The sequence below is a fragment of the Fragaria vesca genome, linkage group LG4 (genome assembly GCF_000184155.1).
Source record: "Fragaria vesca subsp. vesca linkage group LG4, FraVesHawaii_1.0, whole genome shotgun sequence".
Lineage (NCBI taxonomy): Eukaryota > Viridiplantae > Streptophyta > Magnoliopsida > Rosales > Rosaceae > Fragaria > Fragaria vesca.
Window position 1 is genome coordinate 14,770,638 of NC_020494.1, and position 12,724 is coordinate 14,783,361.

A 12,724-nucleotide genomic window follows, 5' to 3' on the forward strand; every position below is an offset into this window, starting at 1 on the left:
TTCACATCACATGAGAAGTTCGGTTAAAGCCATTTAATCAAGTACAATAATGCGCCTATTGTACTTAGATATGAGTCATCTGGCCTCAATATCTCTTCGTTATTATCTGCACGATAATACGGGTGTCTTTAGACCTCGGACGACTATAGGTGTGTTTAAATACTTTGTTTTATCCTCATCAAAGTATCTTAACATCTTCTAGATTTAATTTGATTGATGGACCAAAATTCCATCTGCACTTTGCACAACTTCAGGTCGACAAAATAATATTTGGTCTCCTAAAGTCATTCATCTCAAACTCCGATTTCAGGTGTTTTGCAGTTTCTTTAATCTCTTCAAGAGTATCAATCAAATTCATGCCATTGACATAAATTACCACAAATTACAAACCAGGAATTTTTTCCTTAAAACACGTATGGGCATAGTTTATTTGTTCATATATCCCACCCCAAGCAAATATTCACTTAGACGGTTATACCAACTCCGTCTGGATTGTTTGAACCCCTAAAGTGAACTACTCTAGCAAATGGAGAGCATGTTATGTGGTCTAGAACTATTTGCATTGGGTAACAGAAGTCCTTCAGGAAACTTCATGTATATCTCTATATTCAGATCCCCATAGAGATAAGTTGTTACCACATTCATAGGCTGCTTATTCAGTTATTTAGAAACTACCAAACTGATAAGGTAGTGGAACGTTATGACTTCTATTACGGGAAAATACTTCTCCTCGTAATCAATCACATGGCGTTGAGAAAATCCTTGCGCCATTAGAAGAGTTTTGTATATCACAATCTCATTTTTCTCATTACGCTTCCTTACAAGTACCCATTAAACTCTATATGCATGTTTAATCATGGGGAGGTATGAGAACAACAGGCCCATAACACCTTTCTCTAAGTTAAGGAATCTAATATGACCTAGATTGTTTCTTTCCTTTTTAGCCAGTCGTCTTTTCGTTGAGATCTATCAACGAATCAAGGTTCGACATCATCGCTTATTATAATTTCGGTGGCCACCGCAAATACAAACACATCATCGATGAACTCTCATTCCGATTCAGTATCTCACTAAATTTACCGAGATTTTCTATTCTCGGAAGTGGGTTTAAATGTTGGAGCGTCCCCCAACATTGGTTTCAATGAACTTACCTTTTGATAACGTTCTTCTAAAACATAGAGGTATTTTGCCTCGTCAGTCAGACGAGAATGCTCAGTTCCTTAATATTGATAACACATATCAATTTTGATTGAGATTCTAGGGCATCAAGCCTTTTCATTTCAATATTCTTTAATTTTGTTTTGCTTCAGGCAAGGAAGATGTCTACTTCAAATAGTTTCTTCTGGAGACTACCAATTAACATGATAAAAGCTACCGATTTTATCATGTCTGATGAATTTTGGAATGAAACTTCAAGTTTCTTAAGGGGGTTATTATCGAAACTACAAGTTTGATTTATACATGAACTACATGTTCACTTCTGAACTACTGGTTCATTAGGTACATGTATTTTCAAATTATAATCATGTAACAATTGATAATATTAATTCCACGCTACTAATTTAGCATAGTGAATATGTCATGTAATTATGTGTAAATGCTTCTGGCAATTAACTACACATTACATATGGTGAATGTATTAACAACAGCTATTATGAGAAAATATTTGGAGTGCCTTATAGACATGCATAATGACTAGGTACGAAAAACCAGTGTCATTAGATTATTTTTCTTTTGTTTGATTCTGCTGGACCAAAGGAATTGACTTTAATTAAAGTGAAAGAGATAAACCTCTACATACTTTACAAGTCTACAGGGCACAATCTGAGAGGTATGTTGGCCGGGCTCTTAGGCCCCATAGAGGGAGAGTGGCCTACTGGGCTCAGAATGGTCTGCCAAGAAATGCAATGTTATTAGTCAACCCTTTCGGTAACTCCAATTGTATACGACTAGGTAAGACATGACGAGGTAGTGGAGCGAGTCTCACTTAAGTACACATCCTCAAAAGAACTTGCCTACACATCGCATCCAACTAGGTGAGCCTAGTTTGAGAAGAGTTATAATCATTGTCATGGACTCAAGGCGACATGTGGTGAGCTTTTGTGCTAGCCTTGCAGCTTAGGTTGAGCTCATGGCTCGGACTTACTGTTGTCACATAGGCTTGATTTGAGCTTCTGACTCAGCCTTATTTAATATTCATCATTAATAAGACAAATCAACATATGTTATTAATTAATTACTTACAACTTAAAATGAAAGTAATTTTCAATTAAATCGAAATAAACTAAATATAACGGAAACAATTTAATTGACATAAAGTGACATAAAGTATATGCATTAACATCAATTCATTTGCATCATTAATTGCTTCCGGCAAAATGCGTCATTACATCCCCATAACAATTCATATAAATGATAACATAATTGAGAATTGATTAAATAAAACTGACGCAATTTGAATTTGGTAATTAACCGATATTTAATATATGACATGAATTACTAAATAAATATCATTTATGCAGTGGTTAAGTATATACCAAAGACAATGAGTACGAATCTCATTAATGCTTCTAGCATTACACGTAGGTATTAAATTGGATAAATGCTTCTGGCATAATGGATTATAATAAAATTCATGCTTCTAGCATAATGGATTATACTAAAATTCATGCTTCTAGCATAATGGATTATAATGACATAATTTAAATTGGTATAACCGAAGATTAAACTCATAACGTCTTTATCGTAATTTGCACAATAATTTGACCCATAATACTTGTGCCATAATATATGGGTTATAACTTGGTAAATGCTTCCGGTTATAACGTCTTTATACATGCCCTTAAATGCTTCCGGCATTATATGCCCTTAAATGACATTGAATTCGACACAATTCAAATCTGTAACTGACAAAACGTATATATTAAGTCACAATTAAGTAACATAATCAGTGCTACGCGTCATTATACAAATGACGTTACATTTCTAAATAGATTTTATTCAAACCTCATTATGAGCAATGTTAATTTGTTTCACTAAATGCTTCAGGCATAAATATTCTATATATGTAACCGTTGATATAAATGACAAAATTAATGGTCCTACATTGCCGGTTACATGCATTACTTCGAGAATGCATTCACGCTCTTGTGTTCGAATGTCAAAGAATGATAGTGGATCTGAAGTTCGTTCATCCATGCACCTTTTGGTATGCACTACTAGGCATGCGATTAGGCTTATTTCGGTGGCTATTGGCCTCCCTAAAGAATTTTATGTCTTCTATTTCAATCACAAAACATGCCTAAATTTATATACCACATACGTATTTATCATCCGAATAAATTAAGAATATAAATTTAAGTCTTCATGCATCGTATATAGATTTCAAAATGCAACCAAAGACAATGGGTTCATGCTTCATGGTGATTTGTTCATCATATAATCAAGGCTAGCAAATATGAATTGGAATTAAGATAAGAAAACGTTACTCATTGCAGAACGGATAATCTCCATCTTTTATGTGTAGAACAGAGAATGTCGTTTGTGGAGCTACTCAGCCAATCCAAGAACTTGGTTAGATAATGATCCTCACATGGTTGATCATCGATTTTAGAGTTTTCCATGTCAATGTAGAGCGAATTCGATGAATCAAATTGAAAGATCATCGTTTGCTTTTAGAGCTTCACATGCAATAGAAAACAAGATAATGTTAGAACTATTCGTGCTGATAACGTGTTGTACAACAAAAGGAATAGATTGAGAAAGGAGAGAAATAATCAAGAGAATGAGAGAATATGTATGTATTATTGAGTAGGGAACCATCTCTTATATAGAGATGAGGCCATGATGTAAATTACAATAACAACCCTAGTCGGCTAATTACAAGAATGCCCACTAAGTAATAACTATTTACAACTATTTACAAGAATGCCCACTAAGCAAGGATAAACGTCCCCGTAGGACGTATCGTCCTAGTTGGACGAAGTACGGCCATGGCGGCTAACCAGTCATAGTCCCTGCCTTGAAGCGAGGTAGACCATTAGGTTCGAACGATTCTTATCCCTAGAAGAGGGTAAAGTTGGCACAAATGAATCTTCTTATCATCGCAATCTCAAACCAATTCAACTCACGAGATTAATCTGGATTATGGGTTCGTCCTAGAAGAGACAAAGTTGGGGGATGGTCCAACATTTAAACCCACTCCCGAGAATAGAAAATCTCGGTAAATTTAGTGAGATATTGAATCGGAATGAGAGTTCATCAATGATGTGTTTGTATTTGCGGTGGCCACCGAAATTATAATAAGCGATGATGTCGAATCTTGATTCGTTGATAGATCTCAACGAAGAGACGACTGGCTAAAAAGGAAAGAAACAATCCAGGTCATATTAGATTCCTTAACTTAGAGAAAGGTGTTATGGGCCTGTTGTTCTCACACCTCCCCATGTTAAACATGCATATAGAGTTTAATGGATACTTGTAAGGAAGCGTAATGAGAAAAATGAGATTGTGATATACAAAACTCTTCTAATGGCGCAAGGATTTTCTCAACGCCCTGTGATTGATTACGAGGAGAAGTATTTTCCCGTAATAGAAGTCATAACGTTCCACTACCTTATCAGTTTGATAGTTTCCAAATAACTGAATAAGCAGCCTATGAATGTGGTAACAACTTATCTCTATGGGGATCTGAATATAGAGATATACATGAAGTTTCCTAAAGGACTTCTGTTACTCAATGCAAATAGTTCTAGACCATAGAACATGCTCTCCATTTGCTAGAGTAGTTAACTTTAGGGTTCAAACAATCTAGACGGAGTTGGTATAACTGTCTAAGTGAATATTTGCTTGGGGTGGGATATATGAACAAATGGATTATGCCCATGCGTGTTTTAAGGAAACAAATTCCTGGTTTGTAATTTGTGGTAATTTATGTCAATGACATGAATTTGACTGATACTCTTGAAGAGATTAAGGAAACTGCAAAACACCTGAAATCGGAGTTTGAGATGAATGACTTTAGGAGACCAAATATTATTTTGTCGACCTGAAGTCGTGCAAAATGCAGATGGAATTTTGGTCCATCAATCAAATTAAATCTAGAAGATGTTAAGATACTTTGATGATGAGGATAAAACAAAGTATTTAAACACACCTATAGTCGTCCGAGGTCTAAAGACACCCGTATTATCGTGCAGATAATAACGAAGAGATATTGAGGCCAGAAAACTCATATCTAAGTACAACAGGCGCATTATTGTACTTGATTAAATGGTTTTGACTGGACATCTCATCTGATGTGAATTTGTTAGCTAGATATAGCTCTGCGCCAACACACCGCCTCCGTAAATGGCATAAAAGACAATTTTCCGTTACTTTAAATGTATGACGGAAAAGGGCTCGTTCTATCCCTAGGCATCATAGAATAGATCAACCGCCTATGATCCTTAGAATGATGTTTGTCTTGTTAAATATGTTGTCACGGGTTATGTAAACTCACACAAGGCTTATTCCCAACTGGTTATGTCTTTACTATAGGGAATACAATAATTTTAGAGGTATATGAAACAAAAACCTCTTTAAATCATGCTGACTATCAAGTTATTCAAGAAGCATGATCAATGTAGTAGTTTTACCTAGTATGTAGTTTTCAGGGGGAGTATCCTGAAGCATACTCTTGACCATTGTGTACTCTTTCCATTTATTGGTTCAGTAATTTTTGGTACATTAATTTTCAAAAAAATCAATACGGTACATGAAGTTATAATGTCGACCTCAAATTGGTGTATGCTGTTACTTTTACCGTTAGTCAATGTGATTTTGGTCAAATTTAAAAAGGCAAATCTGTCTCTTCCAAAAATGATGAAAAAGAAACTAAAAAATAAAAAATAAAAGAGGAAGAACGGGTGGTTTGTTGTCTCTCGTGGTTCTTCTTTCTTTTCTTTTCAGATACTCTTTATCTGCCTCTTGTCGTTCTCAAAAATTTTAGTTCATAATAAATATCTACCTTCATATTGATCTAGATCACCACCCACATCAAGCTGCTCCCATCAAATGCCCAGCCTTTTCTTAGAACTCCTTCCCATCCTCTTTGACATCCAAGGAACATGATCGAATGTTATAATCTGAACTTTCAGTTTTAATATTCAATTTTTTCATACAGCTGAGCTATGATATTCCAATAGAGTAATAGTCTAATAGACAATGAAAAGATTTCGACTTGTGTCAAAAGACAAGACCCAAAACTCTGCAGCTTTCTTGTTTCCATGCCTTCGTCCTTTCCAAATCGAACCTTGATCGATACAGGGAAGGGAGAGAGGAAGAGGAGAAGAAAGAAGAGAAGAGAGAAGTATGGAACTCCGCAGAGTGCGGGATTAGAGAGAGTCATCAACTTCTCCCTCACTCAAAAGGTTAAGCTTTTACTTGAGCTCAACACCAATTCAAGGATTTAATCATGGTTTTGTCTCTTATATATATTCATCAAACCCACTTGAAAGACGACATCTTGGACCGAATTTCAGCCACAAAACATATTTCAGCTGCTTCTTCTTGCTCAGCTCGCTGCGGTTCCTCAAAGAGTGTTGTTGTGCTAGTAGGAGGTTGGGTTTGAGGAAAGAGAATAAATTGACGAATAAGAAGAAAAAAAATAAAGAAGACCACATATAAGAAGATATAAAGGGCCAAAGTACTAGATCATCCTTTGAGGAATGAATAATTACATGAGCTTGACGGTGTTACTGACACCTAGGCCTCATCATGGCCGGGTTAGAGCCGGCCCTACCCTAAATTTTAAAGCTTAGGGTAGAGTCGAGTAGGGTTTTGACTTGGTCAATAAAATTTAAGGCCGGGTAGGGTCGGGCTGAGGCTCAAATATGTAAGTTTTTACCCGCCCTTAAAAGCCATTTGACTACCCGGCCCTTTGAATAGGGCTAAATAGGACCGAAATGGCCGAATATGACGTTATTTTGTTTAATGAAATAAATTCATGAGTTTTAATATTTTTTTTTCTCAAATATTACCTCAAGGATATATGTGATACAAGACCCTATTTTTAGTCATTTTTTACATACATATACATTATATTTAACTCAAGACATCTAGAATTATTAATCTAAGTAGTTATATTTATATATTTCATTAACTATCTCTCTAAATCACCAAAAATCAATTGTTATTTAACAAAAAAAATACAAATTAAAAAAATAAAACTTATAAGATTAGTTGTATTGTATAAAAAATAAGAAACATATTAAAAATAATAGAAAATAAGTAAGTATTAGGACCTAAAGGGCGAGCTTTTAAGGCCGGACTTAGCCCTAAAGGGCTCAATAGGGTAGGGCCGGAGGGTAAGGCCGGGTTTCATTTGGTAGACCCTTGTCCTACCCTAATTGAAAAGGGCTAGGGCCGGGTAGGGCTTCGGCCCTATAGGGTAGGGCGGGTTTTAGGGCGGGCTAGGGTCAAAAGGCCAAATGATGAGGCCTACTGACACCATGTATTAAACTTGGGTCGGAAATTGAAACTCATGTATTGTTTTGATATTTCTGAAAGTTGATGTACCAAAATTCGGAGTGGCATGTTTCTCATATACTATTGTTGAAATTTGCCCTATATGTAAATATGCAGCCGTAGAAATTTCCCAACACTATAGAGATGCAATAGTCTACTGTACTGTACATAGTTCACCACACACGAAACGAACTAATAACCCAGACTTTCAATGGAAACAATGATCATGCAGAGACTTGCTAACACACAAAATCGAAGAAGGTAATTAATTTGCACTATACAAATATCAATTTACATATCAAACTTACAGATGTGAAACACAAGATCATAACATTATCTTATGCACTTAGAGATGTCATTTACGGCTTAAGATTGTTAGAAATATTGTGTTAGAAATCATATATAATAAATATAATCAAATAATCAAATCAAGTATGCATGTCATATAATCATAAATAATATAAAGAAGGGGATTGAAGAGTTTCTCATGGAATCTACAAGGGAGGCACATGAAGGTTGTCCTTAAGCCGTAGACGCCTCCCCACGTGCGGGTTATGACGGTCGTCTACAAACTCCATGATACAACTTTTGTAGTCGCACATGATGTTTAGTCTGTTTTGCATGACTAACGGTAGACAGAGTGTCATGTACTTACCAAATTGCCCAAAACATAAGAAATAAGAATAGAATGAGGAAGATAAAGAGTAAGAGTATAAGAGCAATATAGAATACTTTTTCTCTTTTTAAGAGCTAAGCATTTATAGAATTATGAGTTTTGAATCTTATTTTGAATAAAAAACCAGCAGCAGGATGGTTCCAAAGCGCACGTCCGTGATTTTACAAAAGTGCACATGAAACATTATCAACTGTTTATTAGTTTAAATGAAAAACAACGGCTTAGATGAAGTCTCTTAAAACCCATAACTGGTCAAATAGTTAGGAACGTGAACTCAACTTGATCTTTAGTCTCCTTCTCTCTCTCAACGATCTTGTCTCATACTTCACCACTCAAAATCTTTGTCTTCTGATTCATGTATTCTGATCCATTGATGATTGAACTCTACTCAGTTGCACAGTTCTTGCAATCAAAGCTTTCTTTTTCTTTCTTTCTCTGTTTCATATTGCAATCTTGTGGTACATAAAACTAGTCTTAGAGGTTTCGTGCCAAAAGGTGGAGCTTTGGAAGCATATAAACACATATAGATCGGTCTAGGTTCTCTCTTTTCTGAAATGTTTGATTTTCCAATTACAAACTTTAGGGTTTATCGTATTTGAGACTTTTCTTGTTATTGTTTCTAGATTTCTATTTTTGTTTCTTTGTTGAAGTTATGATTTGATTCTCTTATATATCTAGCTAGTATTTGGTACCGATGAAAAACATTCACCAAATTCCTTAGTATTTTCAATTTATTAACATTGGTTGAATTTTGTCATTTCAATTCATTGGAATTGCTGACTGACAAAAGAATGTTAGGTGTATGTGTGGTTTTCAGTTTCAATTACATAAGTAAGATGATGATTAAGTTTATATTCCTCAAGTGAAGTCTGATGTGGTTCCTAAATTAAAACAAGAGTTTAAAACAATGGATGATGTTGTTGCTTTATATAATAGATATGCAAAAGAAGCAGAGTTTAATATTAGAAGTCATATTAGTGCAATGATCAAAGATAATATCACACTTATGAGGAATGAGTATGTCTGTTATAAGCAAGGAGATTCCAAAGTAGCAGATTTTGCATAGTATCTCATTTTGTGACTGCATATGCACATAATTTTTGTATGCCTTGAATAGATCTCAGAAACAATGAATTTTGTTGGCGTTCTTTATAGGTCTCTACTCTATCCAGGATTAGAAACCGGGTGAGACTTTTATTTTGACTATAGAAAAAAAAATCGATGGTGCGAGAACAATTTATATATTGAAATGAGAGATACCCCATACATGAGGGACGTACAAATTCATGCTTGTATAGAATAAGATTCATAAAACTCTTTAGATTTAACACAAAAGAAGCTAAATAAACATGCCAATGCAATACAAAGTATGTAGATGTAAAACCTAAAGTCATCTAGCTAGTAACATATTCTTTCATCATAAATTCATCAACCAACTGTCAATCCTAATTTTTACCCCAATTTTAATTTAGTTAACTATAATTGAACAAAATTGAATACTCATATACAATTGAGAGATGAAGACTAATTATTAGGTGGTAAGAAGGTAAGATAATGAAACTAGTTGATTGGGTGGGGTGAAAGAGAAGAACTTGTAGAGATAATTCACCTCTACTAGCCTTTCGTGAGTGAAACCTAGGCATAATGCATGACTATTTCTTTTATAAGCTAACTATATATAATGTAATATTTTTTTCTCCCAAACAATTTGGGTGGGACTTGAGTCACAGGCAATGAAGGCCTAGATCCGCTCCTGCTGTACTCATTGAGGAGAAACAATGATGATTTGTTACATTATCAAAATAAGAGACCTCATTGAGAAGAAACAATGTTGGTCTATTCTTGATCTTTTGTGTTTTCCTTGTTTACAATAGTTGATAAACTTGAACATTCATAGTCTATATGCCTTGAATAGATCTCAGATATATAGCATAGTGAACTAGATGCTTTCATTTTGGCGTATACATATACTACTGTCAGTTTTAGTGGATATAAAGGTATTACACAAAGTCAAAAATAAGTGAGGTATTGCATAGACAATGCTTTTAAATAAGTGTACAACTCATATACCCAACTCCAACCAAATCAACATAAAATCCCTGAGCATAATCCACATTTTGAGTATTATTCACATTTTGAGTATTATTCAACTTATGTCATTGTTATACACAATTGAAGTCTCCAGTAGTATATGTTATTGCTAGACACAACTGAAACTAGAAGGATTCAATTAGTTCCAACTTGCAACTTTTCTTTGTTTTTCACTCCAGTAGTGCATCCCATTGTAGTGAATCTCGTAGTTATGTCATCCAAGATGTCAATGTTGTCCTCCAACAAAAAGAAAAGGCGTTGTTGGCGTCGTCTGATGGTGGAGAACAGAGAGACGTCCGCACTTTAAACTTTGAGGGGCAGTGCGGACGTCCGTCTCAGAACGGCCCTATATATATATATCAACAAGCATATGCAAGTTTTTTCCTCATATCAACAAGCAATATGGCTTCTCATCACCTCCAAATCTTATCCATGTTCACTTTGATATTGCTCGTTATTCTCTCATCCTGCCTTGCAATGCGTGTGCCCACCTCCAGTACTAGTTTATTTGAACAAAATAGTACCCCAAACATTTCCCAAGTTTTTGAAGATTGAGTGACAAAGCACAATCATTTCTACCCAACTAATGAAGAGAAAACAAGGCGCTTTGAAATTTTCCAAACAGAATATCTCTATGTTTAAGCTTCCAACAACGAAGCGGGAAAGAAGAACTGTCTTTACATTATTGGCTTGAATGCATATTCTGACCTGACGAGCCAAGAGTTCCAAGCATACAAGTGCACCCGTCCAGCCGTGTCCATGTTTCCCGCATGTTTCAAAGTATTCAACTCAAACTCTTTGTTACATAAACTAAATTCAAACTCTATAGACTGCGATTCTGTTGATCTCAATTGGAGTAAATATAACGGAAAAGGACGGAGTTCTTTGAGTCTTATACGAAAGCAAGGACCATGTGGTAAGTCCAAGATATAAATGTTGTTTATCAACCGCCGCAGATGGAGAACTTATTGGTTATATTTAATTTACAACCCGTTTCTTTTTGTAGGTTCTTGTTGGGCAATTGCGGTAGTGGAGGTGATGGAAACAACGAATCAAATTTGGTGGGGAGTTGACATAAATCTTCCACCCCTCTCTGTCCAGCAGGTCCTTGACTGCGTCCCCGATAACCGCTGTAAAGGAGGATCGGAGTTGAACGCCTACGCCTATGTAATAAAGAAATGATGGTTGGCTAGAGAACAAGACTATCCATGTACGGCCATAAATGGCACGTGTGATTACAGCCGAGCCGACCACATCGTTAGATGTGACATTGAGGGATTTGTGTTGATGCAACCACCATCGGAATTGACGCTAAAGACAACAATTTATGAGTATAGATTGGTAACCGACATAATTTCTTCAAACTCCTCCGACTTCAGGGACTATAAATGCGGAATCTTCATCGCGTCTCATGGTGAAAAGATCGACCACACTGTTTTGGTGGTGGGATATGGAAACGATGAAGATAAACCCTATGTAAGACTATATGAAGTTGCCAGTGGATGAGTACGATAGGGGAGATGATTGTAAAATTACCATGGATGCTTCGTTTTCTCTTATGGTTATTACTAATTAAGTGAGTTATTAGCGAGATAATTATAATTAGACTAGGCATACCCACTTGGTAATGAAACAAGGGACTAGTTTATATTCATTGTAATTAACAACACAAACATATGACTCGAATATAGAAAAGAAATCAATGGAAAACTAGTTGTCCAAAGCACCAAAACTATAGAAAGCTTGAGGAGTTTCTCTGATGATATTGTAATTCCTGCTGCTAAGGTCAGAAAGCTTGTTAATAATGTATACTCATCTGACTTAAAAGACTTTTACATTGCAGCTTCGAGGGTTTGAGTTGTTAAAAACAGTTCATTTGGAACCAAACCCCTTTGACATAGAGAGGGATCTCATGACTCAAACTTTCAAACTGAAAAGACCACAATTACTCAAATATTACAGGGTATAATATTTCTAGCAACTTGAATAAGATAAGGTTAGAACTTTGGTAAGTTAATCCTAAATATGTATATTGAACTATATCCATCTGCAGGGGCGAGTTGAAAAACTTTACAGTGAGACAAAGGGTGGACAAGTATTGAGAACACAGCTGCAAGCAACTACTGGATATATCATGCTACATCATTTTCCCAAATTTTCGATCGCCTGCTCTTTCATTGATGAAAAACTACACATGTCAGACTGTAGAAGAACAAATAGCAGGGATTTACCTGTGTTGACCTTTGTTCTAAGTCTGTGTATAAATAAATCTATATCTTATGAACTTTTCGTCCAAGAAAAAAATATGAGTTAATTTCAGTTTACTACCCTGAACTTTAGGTCTAAAATCAGTTTGATACCTCATCTTTTTTTTTAATCAGTTTCATACCTAAACTTTCAAAATGACATCAATCTCGACTAAAATGACTAAAATAGCCCTAGTTAATCATT